We start from the raw sequence: 19,924 nt of genomic DNA, 5'->3' as shown, positions 1-19,924 counted from the left end.
TTCCGTAATTTTTACTGAACAATTTTCTCCGTGTAATTCGTACCTCGGAGATGATTACATTGAGGAATGAATTGAATATTGTTTTCTCGAATGAAGCTAATGTTTAAATTGAGCTTTCCGTACATCACATTGAACGAAAGTTGTGATGTGCAAGTTTGTGTAGAATTGCCGTGATCTGTGATTCTATTATTGTAAACTAATGCGAGATTAGTCAATAAATTTAAACTTCTTTCAACTCTACGACATCTTACTACAATCTCAAAGCTTTCTCCACGTAACAATATTCATCCTGATTCGACGCACGAAATGCTCACTTCAATCATAATTTACTTGGAACAACGTATGATCGTGTTGATTGAGATAACGTATTTAGTCATGAGAATAATTTTGATTTTTGAGTAAACCAACGAATCTGTGAAGTTAGCAAACTTTTGCCCGGAAAGAAATCAAATACTTTCATTATTGTGACAAATAAAAGAAACTTCAATTCTAGAGAAGTTCGATTTCTCCCAATCAAATATATCTTAAAAAGAAGAAGGTATTCACTATGAAATCATGTTTATTTGAAAATTAACAACCAAATGATAGTTGGTTCAAATAAAATTCTCTTAATATAAGTAATTTTTTCAGTCAGTGTATGTGCGGATTTCGAAATAGGAATTTTTAACTTCCCGACCCGAAGGACGGAACTTATGGTAATGACCCTGAAAATCAATTGTGGAAACTTCATGATTTCTCTACGTTTCATGACGCCTAGAAACTCTCCCGACACTTTTTGGAGACCGGTCTGCATGTGTGTGTGTATGTGACCAAAGTTTGTGCTACAGTTTTTCTCGAACAAACGACGTGATTCAATTTTTTTTCACGCAATCGATGTGTTTTCATCTAACTTAGCGGTTCTTTAGATTTTGCAAAGAAACTGGAGGAAAAACGTCGAAAAATAATTTTTTTTACAAATTTGATGATTCCTCTCAGAGAAACGATGAGATTGATTCTGTCTCATCATAATTAATGCCACTTTGTATGATTAAGGCTGAAGTGAAATGCCAGTCAAATCGTCTCAGCGGTTTTGAAGTAATTCGGACATAAATTTATGAAATTTGAAACTTTTCGAAGACTGTTCAATATAGGTTTTTTGTGGCGCAATATTCATATAACGCGTCTCGAATATTCTGTATCGTTACGTTCGAGACAAGCATCAAGTTATCCTTGTCCTTCACGAAATTTGTGGATAATTCTCGAACCTACCATAACAAAAGGTATTTAAACCCTCATCCAAAAGTGACAGTCCGATTGTGAACACGTCTTACGTGCAAAATACAAACCCCTTTCTTATTTCAACCACGAGTCTTTATTTCGCTACCCGCACCTAACTGCCACATTTTTTCATTTTTATTTTTTTTCTGTTTTTTTTTCATTAAGAAAATTAAACCAAAAAAATTAGAAAATTTGAGCCGAGGAAATTCAATGGAAAATATCTCAATAGAATAAGTTGTACAGAAAAATCTAATTCTAATGAATGAAGGAAAGGCAATTGGTCAGAAAGTTATTAGTGTGACCCGTAATGGGTCCCGCTCACTCCAACTCACCCGCAATGGGAGCGAGCGAAGCGACCGACCAACAATCCAGTCGAGGTTTTACTATTTCATTTTCTCCGTGTGGAGGTGTAAGGACGGTGGACTGTCTTTGTGTTATGAAAAACTCATAAAACGGGGCATTCCCTACAATTTTGCCAAAGTACTCAATTATTGAATCGATCCTAAAACCCCAGAGGAAGCTATTAACGAGTGCAATTGCCACCGCTAAATGAATCCACTCCACAGTTCTAGGAAATTTTGTTCACAACTTCAAAGGAGCACCAGAAAGGAGTATTGAATAGAGGCGAGGGATTTAGATGGGAAATCAAGCATCTGTACATAGGTTCTGTAGATGAGTATACTCTAATAAATTTTCTCGAGATTCTTGAATGCAAAGAGTTTGAACGGGTTTGGGGAGCTCGGAAAGTTTGTAGTACTGGTTGTGAAATGAGGGCATCCAGGGGCCTTCCGGCTCAAAGGCACTCGACCCCGAAAGAAATCATACTTTCTGCATTTTTCGGGGAGAAATTCGTCATTATTTCGTCAACTATGCTTCTGTTGTAAATTTGTTTGTGTAATTTAGGACCCATACGCATGAAACAATTCAATAGAAAACCTAGCGAATACAATTGAATTCTAATAAAATTCTGTAGGAATTCTATGGCTTTTCTATATAATTTCTATTGGAATTCTATTGAAAAATTCCCTTTGTTTTTTTTGCGCTGATTCTATTGGATATTCGATAAGAAATAGTCAATAGATTTGGAATTTCTGTTTGGAATTTTCTCTTGAGATTTTTTCTATAAACATGCTTGGGCATCAATTTTCCACTCGGATTCTGTAATGCAAAATAATACAAAATCTAGCGGAAAAAACTTGGAAAATTTACGCCCAATAATTCTAATTTAAAAAATCTCAAGAGAAAAATTTCAACAGAAATTCGAAATTTATTGACTTTTTCGTATCGAATATCTAATAGAATCAGCGCAAAAAACAAATAGAATTTTTCAATAGAACTTCCATAGAAATCCTATAGAAACCCCATAGAATTCCTATAGAATTTTAATTTGTATTCTAGTTTTGGCCTCTGCGGTCATTAGCTGATTATACATGAAGGAATCTACACTGATAAGACGGATTAGTTATTGTTAACGAATGGATTTTGGTTGGAGGTTAGGGTCTATTCGGTCCCACCAAATGTTCATTCGTTAATAGTTAACGAATCTCGTTCGGAATAAATGAATCATTCTATCAGTGTATTATGTCCAAATGATGACAATTGATCCAGTCATTTGGACCAAGCCCAATATTTCGACCCCCACTGCGGGGTCCTCCTCAGGGGCACACTTTATTGATGTCTACAAATAAATTAAAACATACAAAGTAATTAACAGGTTGATACCTATTACGTACAAAAGAGGGAATTTCGACCGAAATCCTCTCTACAACATAGAATTTCAATAGAATCTTCTAGCGAATTTGCGAGGTTTCTGTTGAATTTATTCATACGTGCATCAGTGTTCTCCATTGATTTTTTTGGCACGAAAGTTATGAATGAGAATTTCTTCCCATTTTAGACGAATACGAAATTTCTAAAATTCTCTAAATACTCCGGAATCATGAGATCATCTCCATTCAATGCATCGTTTGCAGAATTCTCGAGTAGATAGCGACTAGTTACATGCGGCGAGGATGCATAAGCACCCAGTGTTATAACATTCGCATATACAGTTGTAGTTAACAATATGCAAGCGCAATGCACAGTGTTCCCTTGCTTTACTATTTTTAGAGGCGCAATAAAGCCTCGTAAAAGCGACTCTTCGTGTATTTCATATTCATTATTAGCGTGCAGCTGTTACGTAACGAACAGCGGATCTAGTGCGGGGAAGAGAACCAACTGGGTAGATATAGGTGGGCATGATGTAGTACTGAAACATGGCTGTAATTATAATTTTTTTTTATTAGCGTTTTTCATCGGTTTTGACACTTCTTTGTAGAAATATCATATTACTGGAACGCTGATTGGAATTCTAATTTTTCAGACACCAGGCTTCACTTTTTCTGCTTTCGAATAGAAGCTTTGTAATCGTTGATTTTGACAATCTTTTAATTTTGCCTGTAAATGACGTAGAATATCATGAGACATGAAGATATGACGTTTTTAGAAAATGTGTGTATGTATGTCCGGATTAGCGAGCAAATTTTTCGGGAAATTTTTAGAAATCTTCAAAGAAAAAAAAATAAAGTTGAAGCTAAAAATCTAAAATAAGTAATAAACTGTCCATGAAATTTCAATATTTTCCTAAAATTGCAGTTCCGCTAACATTTCGAAGAATCTCGGAATTGAAAATTCACTACTATCATAAAAAAAAATCAATAGAAATCAGGAACATTCATGTAAACACATCCTTGAATTTTCAATTGGTTAACAATTTAGCATAATTCAGTGCTCGATACTCATGTTTTGGTTGAAAATTCAAGTTATTAAAAAAATTCTTCTGTTGAACAGTTTGGAAATCATTAGTTTCTATGTGAGCAAATTTTTCGAGAAATTTTTAGAAATCTTCAAAAAAAAGACCAAAGTTCAAACTAAAAATCTGAAATAAATAATAAACTGTCCATGAAATTTCAATATTTTTCTAACATTGCAGTTCCGCTGATATTTCGAATAATCTCGACATTGAAAATTCACTATTATCATGGAAAAAAATCAATAGAAATCAGGAACATTTCTGAGGAATTGTCCTCGCAGGACTATTTAGCATGATTTAGTACTCATGTTTCGGTTGAAAAATCAAGTTGATACAAAAATGCTCGTCTTCCTGCTGCTAAAAAATTGGAAATCCATCAAAACATTGCAAGTGCATGAAAAATCATGAAAACAATAAATACTTTAAGATTGACGGTTCTTCTACGCGATTTGAGTGAGTTCATTTATGGCAAACTCACACAGTCATACTGGAGTTCAAGAGTATTTCGAAGCATGAGACCATTGTCGGGCCACGTGATTTGAAATACCTGAGAGAATTAAGCGATTGAACAAAAATGACTTGTTTCACGTAAATATGTTTCAGACACTAGATTTTTTTTTCTCAGTGTACGATTAATTCCCCAGTATTAGAAAATATGTAAATTTCCTCCCAAACTTGCCCCGAATATCCCTCAAACATATTTACTCTCCTATTACCCAAGTCTCCATCCCTAAATCTCAGCTCGGACCAACAGAATCCCCTAATGGTCTTGTAACTCCCAAAATTCATGCCAGATCACGCTTTCGTGTCATCAGAAGACGACTCCCCCTAACAGAAAACGAAAACCCCTGAATTCCAATTCATGCAATCCAAATTAATATTTAGATCACGCGACTGTTGGTATATTTACGATATTCGACAAAAGCATAAACAATTATTCAATGGTAAAAGATAATAGAAGCAGACAGCTGGTGCGCGTTCCGATGTTATAGAACCGAATCAATAGTCCCATTATGATTTCGATTTATTTTAATCTCATCATCCGAGTGAACAGCGCAGATAAACCGCTATGAATTATGCTCAACATTCGGGATATTTATTCATTCATGTTTCTATCTCTTCATGCATGAACAAACCGTATAAATGTACAGATGAAATATCTATTAATCAATCCTCTATTACAGAATATCACAGACTCCAGTGATGACAATTATATTTCTGCATGTTGGCATAAAAATGTAATATTCTTTCCAGCTTCTATAGTAGCGAGTCAAGGTGTCAGCCCGTGTCAATTTTTAAATTAAACTAAAAAATATAAACTGAAAACCTCAACCTCCATTAACTAGCTCAACCTAGATTAACTAAAATAGTAGACCTATGGGTTAATCAACTTAAACGGCAAAAATATATTTAACAATGTCAGGAATTGACACTGAAAAATTCTAAAATTCATATAAATGTTGTCATATGTGTGGCTCCGATGGGAAATCGATGATGGGCGGCCAAATAAAGAAGTCATCTTCATCAACGGTGAATGCAAGGCGACTTCACGGCGCCACCGTCACCTTCACCAGCCCAGAGTCCCACCTGGTAAGCTCAGTAACCCAGCTTTAGCAGAGAGAGAATGAGCGAGCAAAAAAATATATATCAAATGAGCAATGAATAAGAACAAATAAACAGAGGCACGTTTTTCCTGAATGATTAATTAAATGATGAAAGCAAGGAACAAAAAAAGCTCTCTCTGCACCGCCTCTATCTGGCGCGCTGACTGGCCGGCCGTCTCACCGACACCGCACCACCTTTTGATTGGCTAATTCACGCGATATCTTAGCTTTTAGAGACGAGCGATACGCACTATTCCTTATGAATCCTTTCTCCTCGTCACCGGTACCCCCCCCGCCCCTCCCCCCCCGTTTCACTTACACGCAAGATAGCATTGTTGGTCATATGTAGATGATTTTCACGAGGAAATTTTATATAATGGTGGAATTATCTGTGGAGAGGATAATGGATTGAAAGATTCTTTTTTTTTAACAGATTCTCTTGGATTTAGTGAAAGCTTTCGTTGCACTGGATCCATGAATAGATACGAAAAATGCATCACTCTGTGTGAGTAATGCATCAGCCAAAATTCAGAACTTCGATGGGACTTTCAGTATTTTATTCAGAAATAACTTCAGAGAGAATTTGAACGTGAAACGGAGAAGTGTGATGTAGTGAAAATAGGGTCGATTTTTTTCAGATGTTAGATTATTTTGACTTCATCAAACACTCGCGATTTTAACGGAAAGAAGTCACGTTAGAATGCCATTTTTGGGTTCTACAATGTGGAACATTCTCTTTTATGATTTTCGTTTGAGCACCGAAGTAGGGTTCCACCGCCTAGGAACAGTCTAGGCATAACCTAGGCAGTGCCTAGTGTTCGCCTTGTCTGTTTTGCTAAAGCGTCATTCCTAGAGATGTGAGTGACAAAAATGACCGGTCAAATGACGATTGGCCATAAGCATGAAATGATCGAATAAATTTTGATTGACAATTTTCATATATATAGATGACCCTCAATTTCCGCCTACTAGTCCAGCAATTTTTGCACTCAAAATTTTTTCGCTGAAATTTCCAGTTCACTTTTCAAGATTTTTTATCACATTCAAGTTTCACTGAAATTTCAAGGAATTTCGTCATTGAAAATTCGGAATTTTTGGGAAAAATGGATAAAAACTGTAAATTTTAGGTCAAATATTCCCTGAAAACTAATACAGTAGCGAAGCGGTAAATCGGTTTATGTCGATTTGGACTATTGGCCAATTTTCAACAAACATCTTGAAATCTAGAGGATATAGTAAAATTTTTGTCATGACCTTTTTTTGTAGCCCTTAATTCGCTCTATAAAAAAGGTTCTTACAAAAATTTTATTATCTCCCATCTATATTATCCCCTGGGCTATTCTACTCGGTCAACCTTAGATGTTTTTAAGGCATAAATTACTTTAAAAAAAAATAAAAAATAAAAATAAGAAGAAATTTTTATAACATTCCTTATTCGGAATTAGTTAATTTGTGCATTGATAATTATTCAATTGTTTCCCTCATATGGTCTGGAAAGTCAATGGATAGCATATAGCATCCCGCTTTCCAAGTAATTTATGCCTTCAAAACATCTAAGGTTGACCGAGTAGAATAGCCCAGGGGATAATATAGATGTTCAATATACCGGTCGATAAATGTCTTTGATTGTTTTATTATCTCCCTTAGATTCGGAGATACTCATAGAAAACTCAGCTAAGGGCTAAGTCGACTTAAACCGTTTTACCGTTTCGCAACTGAATAAAAAAATTCCGATGAACATATTTTTGAATTATCAATTATTTGAGAATTTGGTCGTGCTTCTCAAAATTTTGGAATTTTATTAAATTTTCGGTGAAATGTGAAATTTTATGATTATTTCCCCTTAAATTGCATTCACAGCCACTGTCCTGAAAATTACTAGTGAACTGTCCATGAAATTTCATTTTTTTTAACGGTGTATGATTGAGAACGGGGCCATTGATAATAATTAATTAATTAATGAATTAATTAATGATAATTAATCCAAAAAATAATAAATGATAATAATTCAATTCTATTGAAAAGTTTTCCGATCGACCCCTCAAAAAATAACAGACATAAAAATGACGGTCATTCCACATCTCTAGTCATTACTTAAACTCGAAGAAAAAATCAGAAATAGTGCAAACGAATAATAACCTGACCTCATCATCAAACCAAGACATTCGTGTTTAAAAGAAATCAGGGACTTTTCCAACATCGCAGCTCCAAACTCGTACTAAAAAAATAACCTCTCATTACTCTTGCGATAACAGATGACAGTTTTACGATCCACATTCCCATTTTTATCCCTCACATCGGGAATCAATTCAGCCCCTAAAAAATTGTTCTCTTAAAATTCACTACTTGAGATTGGAATGTAGGTACACTCTTTCTAATTACAAAAACTGTTGAGAGTCTGAATCCAAAATCATCAATGAGAACACGTACGAAAAAATTGTATAGAAAAACCCTAGCGCGTTCCTTACAAAATTCTACTGAATTTCTATTGGTGATCTATCAGAATTCTCTTGAAGTTTTCTTTCAATTCTGTTGGAAAATTCGATCGGTTTTTTGTACCATTTCTGTGGATGATTATCCAACTTTATTGTGTCATTTTGTTAAGAGATATTTGGTTAAAAAAGTAAACAGATTTTCATTTTTCTATACCCTGATAGAAAGGTTTAGTTATTGTTAACTAATTAATTTGGTTGGAGGCTAGGGTCTATTCTGTCTCACCAAACGTTCATTCGTTAATAGTTAACAAATGCATATTTGGGGAGCCTTGTTTTACTCGACTTTCACCTTTCAAGTCAACCATTCGTTAACTATTAACGAATATTTATTTGGTCATATTCAAATCTACCATTCGTTAATAGTTAACGAATATCGTTTGGACTAAATAACTCATTCTATCAGTGCATAAATTCTCGGGTGCAAATTTTCCAAGTTTTTTCCGCTATATTCTTATTTTTCTCTCTATATTCTAAAAATGCAAATCGATTTCTTGTGATGCAAATTTGGTACTCGAAATTAAAACTAAAAAATTAAGGATCATGAGGGTGAGAATAAGGATCGTAAGGGTGATAATAAATGTCACGAGGGTTAAAATAAGGATCATGAAGGGCAGAATAACGGTCATTAGGGTCAGAATAAGGGTCACGAGGGTCTAATTAACGGGTCATATGGATCAGATTAGGGGTCTAAATAAGGGTCACAAGGTTATAATGACGGTCAGATTAAGGATCCAAATACGGGTCACAAGGGTCAGATTAAGGGTCCAAATAAGGGTCATGGGGGTTAGAAACTAAGGGTAAGAACGATCCACATAAGGGTCTCTATATCTCTCTATATTATAGAAAGCCAGATCGACTTCTGGCGATGAAAATGTGGTACTGAAAATTAAGACTCCAAAATTAACGGTTGGAAATGCACGGTCAAAATAAGGGAAACGAGGGGTATAATGCCCTCATTATATCCACAAGGGTCAGATTAAGGGTCACAAGGGTCAGAATAAGGATCATGGGGATAATATCGGGGTCATATGGGGGTTGACGAGCGGAGCGAGCAGGGGACGTAGCCCCCTAGTCTCATAGTAAAATCCAAGAAAAAAAATTGGAAAAATCATACCCAAGAATTCTTACAGAAAATATCCCAACAGAATAAATTACATAGAAAACTCAACATCTATAGACATTTTTCTATAAACAAATATCTACTTAACAACGCGTAGGAACGTTGTATAATTCTTAATGGAATTGGCGCAGAAAACAAATCGAATCTTTCAGTAAAATTTTAATAAAATTCTTACAGTTCCAATAGAAACTCTATAAAATTTCTTTAAAAAAGCACTAGGTTTTTCTATTAAATTTTTTCATACGTGAATGCTCAGCTTAGGAGATTCTTATTCCTCCACAAACAATTTATTCACTGTCTTGCTCCATGAAATTATAAAAAATGAGTGGAAATATGACCAAAATGTTGAGCATCATGCAACTTCTCTAGCGAATGGGTTGGGACTGATCAATCATCACGAAATTTTGTTACGTCACCCAACAAATATATCCTTCATAAACACAACTGAAATACTGATCAGATATTTAGTCTAGGAACTACAAATGAGTCACTCGCTACGATGCACCGTGCACGCTATTTCATTTCACAACGAATTTCTAAAAAAAAATAACGAAAATAAATGAAAAGTAAAGAGGAAAGCTATCATTCATTATTATGCATGGATACTCAAGAAAGTCGTGTATTTCAGTGTGAAGAGAGGAAAAAAAGACACTGATGGTGGTACCAACCGGAAGTAACTGGTGGGTAGCGACCGATAAGGTCTACCTCTTTTCCGTCACCTATAGTACTCGACTTTTCCGGGGAGCGAGATAAAGCGAAATTTTCATCCTCAGAAAAAAGTAATGAATAACTATGGAAAAAAAAATTTTTTTTTACAATTTTCTCCATCATCTCCATCGGAATGATCTATTGCAACACGAACTAGTGAAATTCGTCGAGTCCACAATGTTTTAGTTCGTGCACTAAATTGCATGGAAAGAAGAAACGATGAACGAAATATAACGCACTGAACATACCGCCTTGCATGCCAATGCCATTATCTCTCCACTCGATTATTATTTTCTTTTACAGGTTATACAACACCGATTATTAAACAACAGCAAGAGTTTGATGTTACCATCAAATAGGTCTTTTTTGTTCATTTTCTTCTGAGTAACAATTATTTTTTCAATGTGTATATTTGTGCTACTAAGTTCTCCATCAGTTCACGGCGGCAGTTCATCACACAATGAGGATTTCATTGATCGTACTTTGGATATGTGCGATATATTATTCAACAAAATTCCTGTGTATTTTAATCATTCGCTAACTTGTTGCCAGTAGTAAATATATGTTGAGCCGAATGTCCCAGTAGCCGAACTCTTTTGAATATTCAACGTATTTTTTGACTCCTCCAAGTGATCATCGAGTGCTATATCATGACAATTCATTCAGAGGAACTTTCAGCAATGTTCTTGATTATTTTTCCCAATCGGATTTCGACCAATCAGAGCGCAGTATTTGAGGCTACCCGACAGTTTTATTTCCGATATTTCCTCCTAGCTTTTGAATATTTCGCAGTAGTTCTTCATTTTTTTTACCTGAATATTTCGCCGTAGCTGTTCATTTTTTCGGCTCATTTCAGATAGAATCTTATATTTGACAGTCTATGGAAATCGGGTTATTCTATTAACATAATTTGTTCAAATCATCCCCAATTCACCTCCTGATGTTGTCCACTGCACTCTACTCGGCCAAAATCCGATTGGGAAAAATAATCCGATAAATACCCCTCGAGATTCAAAATTAATCGGGTATTTCCCTCAAGCTTCCCTGCAAACAAACCATCGTGCCAAGTTTTACAGAAAAATCCCTCGCGTAAGCGTTCGGGATTTTTTAACCTGCTAAACTTGACACCCTCATTTGTTTGCATCGAAGCTATTGGGAAATACCCAATAATATTGACGCTCTTGGGGTATTACTATTGAGAATTGTCCGGGACTGGATTTTAGCCAATCACAGCGCAGTATTCGAGGTCACAATACTCTTTTGTTATCAAATTTTTTCGGAAATTGCACACTAGCTTCTGGAAATCGCATCTGATAATTGCATAATAGCTCTTCATTTATTCTAACTAATTAGATGTTTTGCTGGAAGAAGCCCTCGAATACTGCGCTTCGCTTGCCCAAAATTCAGTCCCGGAAAATTCTCCGCCGAATACCCCTCGACCTTCAAAATTAATCGCAATATTTCCCAATATTTTCAAGCTTCCCTGCAAACATTCCCAATTTCCCAAATTAATCGCAATATTTCCCAATATTTTCAAGCTTCCCTAGAAACAAACAAGTGTCAAGTTTTGCAGAAAAATTTTAGCCTGCAAAACTTGACACTTTCATTTGTGTGCAACGAAGCCATCCGGAAATATTCCGATAATTTTGAAGGTCTCGGGGTATTATAACTGATAATTCCCTCAATTTCGATTTCGACCAATCAGATTGCACTATTCATCACGTGATACCTTCACATCAGTTTTATTTTGATAATTCACCGGGCTACGAGTGCCACAGTAGCCTGTCAAGCGTTTTCCCTTCTTTCGACAGATTTTCCCCACATGTTGCTGAAGTGACCCCGACCACTGCAATCTGTGCGACCGAAATCAGAATAGGGAAATTATCAGTAGTAATACATCATCAGTAATTCCGATCGTTGATATAATCCTCGCCACCAGAGAATGATGCTGGCTGGCTACCCCCCCTCTTTCAAATTTAGCTTCGACTCAATTTCCCCCACCACTCAAGGCCATCATCATTCTTTCTTTGCGAGAACTATACGCAGGAAAATATGAGGGAAAAATGTTCGATTAATTTTGGAGGTTCAGTGGTATTCGACGGATAATTTTTGGTAATCGGATCCTTCCCAAACCGACTCATTTTGACTTTCTTCATGACTTTCTGTCACTCCACAGGATAATATTTGACAGTTATTTGGTTAGAGAAACAATTACCGAGCTAGAGGGAAATTATCAAAGGCTACAGGGAAATTATCAAAATNACAGTTATTTGGTTAGAGAAACAATTGCGGAGCTAGAGGGAAATTATCAAAAGCTACAGGTAAATTATCAAAAGCTAGGGGGAAATAACCGCTGTAATTTTAATTGGGAAGTACTTCATGTTATTGAATACTGAACTCTGATTGGCCCAGGGAACGCCAGATCCGATTACCAAAAATAATCCTCCGAATGCCCCTCGACCTTCAAAATTCATCGGATATTTCCCTCAAATTCCCTGTAAACTTGATACTTTCATTTTGTTTACAACAAAGCTTTCGAGAAATATCCGATAATTTTGACGATCTCGAGGTATTACAACTGATTATTTTTGATAATCGGAGCTGGTCTTCCCTGAGCCAATCAGAGTTCAGTATTCAATAACATGAAGTACTTCCCAATTAAAATTACAGCGGTTATTTCCCCCTAGCTTTTGATAATTTACCTGTAGCTTTTGATAATTTCCCTCTAGCTCCGCAATTGTTTCTCTAACCAAATAACTGTCAAATATTAGCCTGTGGAGTGAACGAAAATCAGAAAGTCAAAATGAGTCGGTTTGGGAAGGATTCGATTACAAAAAATAATCCGTCGAATACCACTCGACCTTCAAAATTAATCGGACATTTCTTTCATGTTTTCCTGCGTATCAACGATCGGGATAAGTTTTGCACAAAAATCCCTCGCGCGTCTCGTGGTATTACTACAGAGAATTTTTCCCATCCAAATTTCAGCCACTAGAATTCCACCATTCGACGTCAAGTGGTACAACCTACAGGCTTTTCAACTGATAATTTTTTGATAATTTTCTCTGGTAGTTGCTATATAAAAAAACAAAAGATCATTCAATTGAGTGAACTATTCGCTGAAACCGACCGATTGAGTTCGTCTCATGGTGCAATTCTCTTGGCCGGAATTTGGATGGAAAAATTTTCTCCCGAATACCACTCGAGCTTCAAAATTAATCAGGTATTTCCTTCAAGGTTCCCTGCACACAAACGAAGTCTTCAAGTTTTTCAGGAAAAATCACTGGTGTTTCGCACTCGTAATTTTGTAGCCTGAAAAACTTGACTCCGTCGTTCGTTCGCAACGAACCTATCGGGAAATTCCCGATAATTTTGAGGCTCTCGTGGTGTTACATATGATTATTTTTCCCGATCGGATTTTGGCCAATCAGAGTGCACTGAGCAACATCAGGAGGTGAATTAGGGAAGATTTGAACAAATTATGTTAATAGCATAACCCGATTTCCACAGACTGTCATATAGAAGATTCGATCTGAACTGTGCTGTAAAAATGAAGAGCTGCTACGAAATATGCAAAAGCTAAAAGAAAATATCCGAAATTAAACTGTCGGCTAGCCTCAAATACAGCGCTCTGATTGGTCCGAATTCACAGAGAAAATTATTTGGTGAATTTCAACAACTAGTTGGTGAAATTTAACAGCTATTTAATTACAATTCAGAAAAAGTTTTTTCAATTTCATTCGACAACCATTTGTTAAATTTTCAATAAACGTTCGGCGATTTATTTGATCCATCAAATTTAACAAGGAATTGGGAATTATTCCGAAAATATCTTCTAGGGGAGACATTGATCAATTGTCAAGACGTAAATGATTGCGGGATTGTTTCCAAATGTATATATGCCCTCACCATTTAGTTTGCTGGCAAAATTGATTGAATAAAATTGAAAAATCTTTTCTGAATTTCAATTAATTAGTTGGTAATTCATGTTTTCAACAACTAGTTGACGAAATTCACCAAATAACTTTTTACGTGTTCTATGGGGAAAAATAATCACTAAATTATTCATCAAATTTCACTTTTTTTCAACTGTCTATATATCCAGTAGTGTTCAACTACTAAGACGTTTACCTTACAAAGAGAAATTCTTTAGAAAAATTGGAGTGCTGTCAACGTGTAATTTCTAGGGGTTTCTAATAAAATGTCCGGTTTTTTTTTGTGAAATTTAATATAAGAACGCGAAAAGTTCACGTGCTACTCAATATACTTTCCAGTGCCGGCACTGGAATGTTTCCCTGGCCATTTTGCGCCCTTTGTCCCAGGCTAGCACTAGAATTTTTCTAAGGAATTTCAATGATCGAACCTGTATTTTTCGGTAATTTTTCTCGTTTCAAAAGTAAACGATTTCTCAAATTTTGATACTGGGTGGATCACAATGAATTCAGAATGAGACTCTAACATAATTAATTGCTGGTAACAAGTTAAGCAATCGACATTACTCCTTGTATTCTCCCCATCCATAAGATTGTATTCGAGAAGGCAATCGATACAGTAAAGAAATATTACAATTACGTGAAAGAGTCTAAATTGAACGGGGCGGTCGCCGGGTGGGGCTCTAGTAGGCCGAAGATCATCACAAATATAACCAGGTCAACAATTCTCCCCAACGTCGAACTTAAATTTAAAATCAAAATAGGGAGAATAATAATAATTCGCTAGTTCAAGTGTACATGCGAAAAATGGAGGAGATCCTCGACGGCTCGACAATTGATTTCTGAATGCATAAGGAATGCTAGTCAATCCGGAAAGAAACGCGAAATGGTGAAATACATGAGTGGCTGGTAGCACGTTAGTCACTATTTACGGCTACATAACACGCGAAACAATCCACCTAAAAAGTGTTACATTCCAGCAGTACATTCTGAACAGGTGCATTTTGCTGTGAAACTTCTGTAGACAGTTACAAAAATTGAAACGCTGAGAGATGAAATATAGCAAACAGATAGATGATCAGTGAGGATTATTCTTGTAGTTGATAATTCACTGATATATCGAGGAACAAAATCCCTGCGTGTAACAATATATTGTTCTCGGTAATGAGGAGCGAATATTCTTCTCATTCCCATCGAAAACAATTTCAGGGGAGGTACACAGAGAGAAATTTTTGATAAAAATTATCCTAGCGTTCTATAAAAGTATATCATGAGTCATCGTTTCCTCATTTCTATCCCGAAATTTAGTAAAAATTAATATATAATGATCAAATTTTATTTTACGTTTGAGAAATTTTATCCTGACGCATGATAAATTTTACCCTTCCAGTCCAATAATTTTTATGTAGATAACAACGAAAATTCTAGACCCGTTGGTAAATTATACCCTACTGGTACAGTAATTTTTACTCTACCGGTACGGTAATTTTTATTTTTATCAGAATAAAATTTCTCTAACGGAGAATAAAATTTGATCATCATATATTAATTTTTACTAAATTTTGGGATAGAAATGAGGAAACGATGACTCATGATATACTTTTATAGAACGGTAGGATAATTTTATTAAAAATTTCTCTCCGTGTAGGGTAGGAGAAAGCAGCCTGAGGGTAGAAGGTTCCGTATTATTTCGTTCAATTAAATATCATAGAGAAAGATCCCGAGTGGAAATTTTCGTCAGGATCAATTCAAGACTGCATCTGGTCAGGCCTGGAGATTGATTAGAAAGTGATATGATAGCTGGATGAAGCCCTGATCAGTCATGTAACGCGGTTTTTAATCAAGCCTTGAACAGTCACGTCAGCTCTGGGTTTGATCAAATCAAACGTATTCAAACCGGATGACGTGTCCATCGGAATCAATAATAATCATTAATGATAATTTATTCAAAACAAAAGATAATTCAATTTTTTTACTACACTGAGAAAAATTTCAAGGGTAATTTCAACTACAAGGGAATTGTAAAAAAAAATATAGTTACGGTTACAATAAACAGTGTAGATTCAACTATTACATGAAAGTGAAAATTACATCATAATGTTGATAACACTATTCGATATAGTAAATCGAACGATGAATCCTAATTTAATCTACAAAGTTTATTGTTACTGTAAATATAATTTCTTTGACAATTCCTTTGTAGTTAAAATTACCATTGAAATTTTTCTCAGTGTATCGCCTGTTGATAAATCCCTGTCGTAATTACAGTTGAAAAAAGCTTATGATTTTTGCCGATGCTGGGGATTGAACCGGAGACCCTACGATTACCAATCCTATGTACTAACCACTAGACTATTATTTATTTTTTTTAACCAAGTTTTTTATTCATTTTTACAAGTGTTATTTACAATATTTACAACTATTTACATTAAAAAAACTGGTATATAAAACAAATTAGTCTATTTTATTTGGGTTTATAGACATTGTTCACTCTGTGACGCTCGCGTTTAACTTATTCTGGGGTTTTGTTTTGAATTATTTGTTATTCTATTTTTGAGGATTTTGAACCTCTACTTCATTTTGAAGTTTCCTTTATATTTTATTTTGTGTGCGCTTGAAAAAAAAAGAGAAAAAGGCTTTGAAAGAGGAAAAAGAAAAGAAAAAAGGGAGAAGAATGTTTTTATAATGTGAAAATACATTTATTATTATTATTATTATTATTATTATATTGTATTGTAAATTTTTTTTAAAGTAATACTGAATTATTTTATCAGTTCCTTTTTTTTCATTTTATTACGGCGGTCTAAAGTTCTGCCTTTGACCTCTATTTTGGCTTGTGTACCCATTATTATTTTTATTTTTGTACATTTGATATCTATTTTGGAGTTCAAACATGAATTTATCGTTTTGGTCTAGCCACCAATATTTTTTTGTAATTCGATAAAAATCCTCTATATCAGTTTCTGGAATTTCTCTGGAGTATTTCAACTCCCTGTTCAGGAACTCGTCAACTGGGATTTTGTTATTTTTTTTGTGTCTTGGAATATGGAAAAGAATTGGTATATTCATTTCATCTTGGAATAGACCGATCTTATTGTATGATGTAAAGTATTGTGGTTCAATAGTTCCACACCTGGCTCTGCCAATTGCTTCTTGGTTATCACAATTCGTTAGTAAGTTTATGGTGTCGTTTTTTATCGATTTTAATTTCTCGTAATAATTTCTTGCTAATTTGAGCATGAAATTATCGATTCTGGGAATATTCCACTAGACTATTATCCGCTGAGCGGTACAGGCTCCCCTATCTAGTGAAACTACACGGAGGAAATTATTTGGTGAATTTCACCAACTCATTAGTGAAATTTAACAACTAATTAATTGAAATTCAGAAAAGATTTTTCAATTTCATTTAATCAATTTTCACTGCCAAATTAGATGCTGAGGGCATATATACATTTGGAAGCAATCACACAATCATTTATATCTTGAAAATCGATCAATGTTTCCCAATGTTAGAAGATATTTTCGCAATAATCTACAATTGTAAATGATCGAAAAATCATTAAATGTTAAATTGATCAATCAAATGAATCGACGAATATTTACTGAAAATTTGACAAATAGTTGTCGAGTGAAATCGAAAAATCTTTTTCTGAATTTTAATTAAATGAATAGTTGTTACATTTCACCAACTACTTGTAGTGTAGCGTCAGGAATATTTTGGTTATTACAAGTTGAAAAGGTTGAATATCATGAAATTGTCACTTCGCGTTAATGTTGAACGCTGACCAACCACCCTCTTGATATATTACCTGCGCAATAGTTTATTCTTGATTTCCTCCTGCATTGGTGTCACAGTTATAAATCAATTATATTGAAATACGTTCTGCAAATGATGTACACAGAATCTCCACTGCTCACCCCCTGAATTCCACAGCAGCTCAAAAATAATTTGATCGTCGTTCAAATAAGGTCCATAACTGTCTAGACCATTCCGAAAACTTAACGACAGGCGCAGCTATGGCACCTGCAAGGAGGCGCATAGAATAAAGATTAAGTCCGGTTGAAGTTTGATAGTTGGCAACTGCACATGGGAAATGTGGTTTTTGATGCTCGATTCCCCGAAGAGTAACATGACATGTTCTAACCCACAGAATTCCCACGAAACGTAACCACAGTGTCGCCACACTTCCTCATAGTCTCTGCGGACTAAAACGAAATAATGACCTTGAGGTTGAGAGGCAAAGTAACGTAGGGGAGTGGTTTTGGGAGCCACCGGAAAACTAACTTAACACCTTCACCCATTGGAACTTTGTCTGGCGCAAAAGTATGTAAGTCGATACACCTCAGGATTAATCTATGCGCCTTAGTTAACTTCTTCGGCTAAACAAGATTAACGTTTGTAGGGCTTCAGTTCAGGGACTTCAGGTTTTCGGAGATAATTCAAACTTTAGATTGTTAATGGACATTTATCATTCGGCCATGCTATGCACTCACATTGTGGGGCTCAATTTAAAACGCTTGCACTCCGAAAAATGTTTTTTTTAATTAAGTAAAAATCTTTCTTTGAATTTTTTTTCTTACTCCAAGAATATTTTTGTTACAAATGAATGAACTTGTTTACTTATTTTGAGAAAAAGGATTTAATTCTATTGAATAAACAATTTATTTATTGCAAATAAATGTTTTTTCTCGTTAGAATAAACAATTTATTCATTTCAAATGAATAGTTTTCTTATTTTAAGATAATCGCATTTTCACATATTTTGTGAAAGAATTGCGAAAGTGTTTCAACAATATCCGTGGGCTATGTGGAAAAAGGCCGTATGAACCTAATCAGTGATACGTGAAATCTGGACGATTTGGGTTAGAATCATTCTGATCCAATTTTTGATTACACTTTTCACCCCAGTATATACAATCTTCTTGCGTTATCGTCCCCCTGATAATGAAATCATGGAACAGAAATTTCTTTCCTCCCACCCCTCTCTCCCTAAATTTCTTACGTGCTGTATGTACAACCCTTAGTAATTATTGCATGTTTTTTATCCAATTTTTTCGAGTTTATTACCATCTCAAAGCAATAATACCTTATTAGTATAAAAGAAATATTTATTGAGCTCAAAGAAAAAATTTATTTGATTCAAATAAAGAAATTTTCTTAAGGATGTTTAGTCACATCCACATTATTCACCATAATTTTAATATTGACTCATATGCTAGGTTCATATTTAAGCCATACGTTAGCAATAATTTTAATTCTTCCATCGGGGCATCCTTGTGAGAAATTAATGTCTGAAAATCACTTCTTGTGACATTACACTTACTGTCGGTGTCAAAAGTAGAGACCACTCGAAATAAACGTCTATAACTCAGTGAAAAAAAATCGTAAAAATATGAGACCAAATACACTGTATAATATAAGTATTTCGCTTGCCCAATACGGAGTTTCAAGTTTTTAATTTGATTGGTTTATTTATAATCGCTCTGAGAAGCCGAAAACCCCCCCGATTTTCAGGGTCCGTAAAAGTCGGCAAACTTTGAACCGCTAGCAAACGTACGAAAAATTTTTTTTTTTAATCGTCAATTTTTTCAGTGATTTGTATAACCCCTGAGAAGCCAACCAGGGAAGAAAAAGATCGAAATTGCGATAATTATTCATTTTATTTATAGAAATGTCGACTGCGGCTATTTCGTTGTAGAATTGCCGAGCCGACCTGAAAAAAAAACAATGCATTTGGAGTTCAATGTAAAACACTTTCGGTCAATAGTTTTTCAATAAACAATCTCCGTTGATTTTGAAAAAAATCAAGAAAATTTGTCAAAAAAAATGCTGTTAAAACGATCATAACTCGTTATGGGGTTTATTGGCTCGCTCACCGCCAGTCCCTCAAAATTAAAAACACATGTGCACCCGGCTACCTTTTTCAGGGGCGTCGATACCAGTTTCAGCCGTTTGGGCCCTTTGGGGCGCCAATATACTGTACATTGCTGCTTTCCCATTAAAACAAAAATAC

The 19,924-nt window shown here is 35.1% G+C and overlaps 1 protein-coding gene across 1 annotated transcript in view; it reads left to right on the top strand.

The window, feature by feature from the left end:
- The window catches only part of LOC107047949 (neurexin-3b), a gene marked incomplete at its 3' end in the record, with an annotated part of 300,303 nt that overhangs the window by 234,119 nt on the left and 46,260 nt on the right, over nt 1-19,924 (top strand). The window lies entirely within an intron of this gene.

This window comes from Diachasma alloeum, unplaced genomic scaffold (assembly GCF_001412515.2).
Source record: "Diachasma alloeum isolate Michigan unplaced genomic scaffold, Dall2.0 Dall_scaffold_78916, whole genome shotgun sequence".
Classification (NCBI taxonomy): domain Eukaryota; kingdom Metazoa; phylum Arthropoda; class Insecta; order Hymenoptera; family Braconidae; genus Diachasma; species Diachasma alloeum.
The sequence above is the reverse complement of the archived record's forward strand: the minus strand, read 5'-3'. Positions and strand labels throughout refer to the sequence as shown.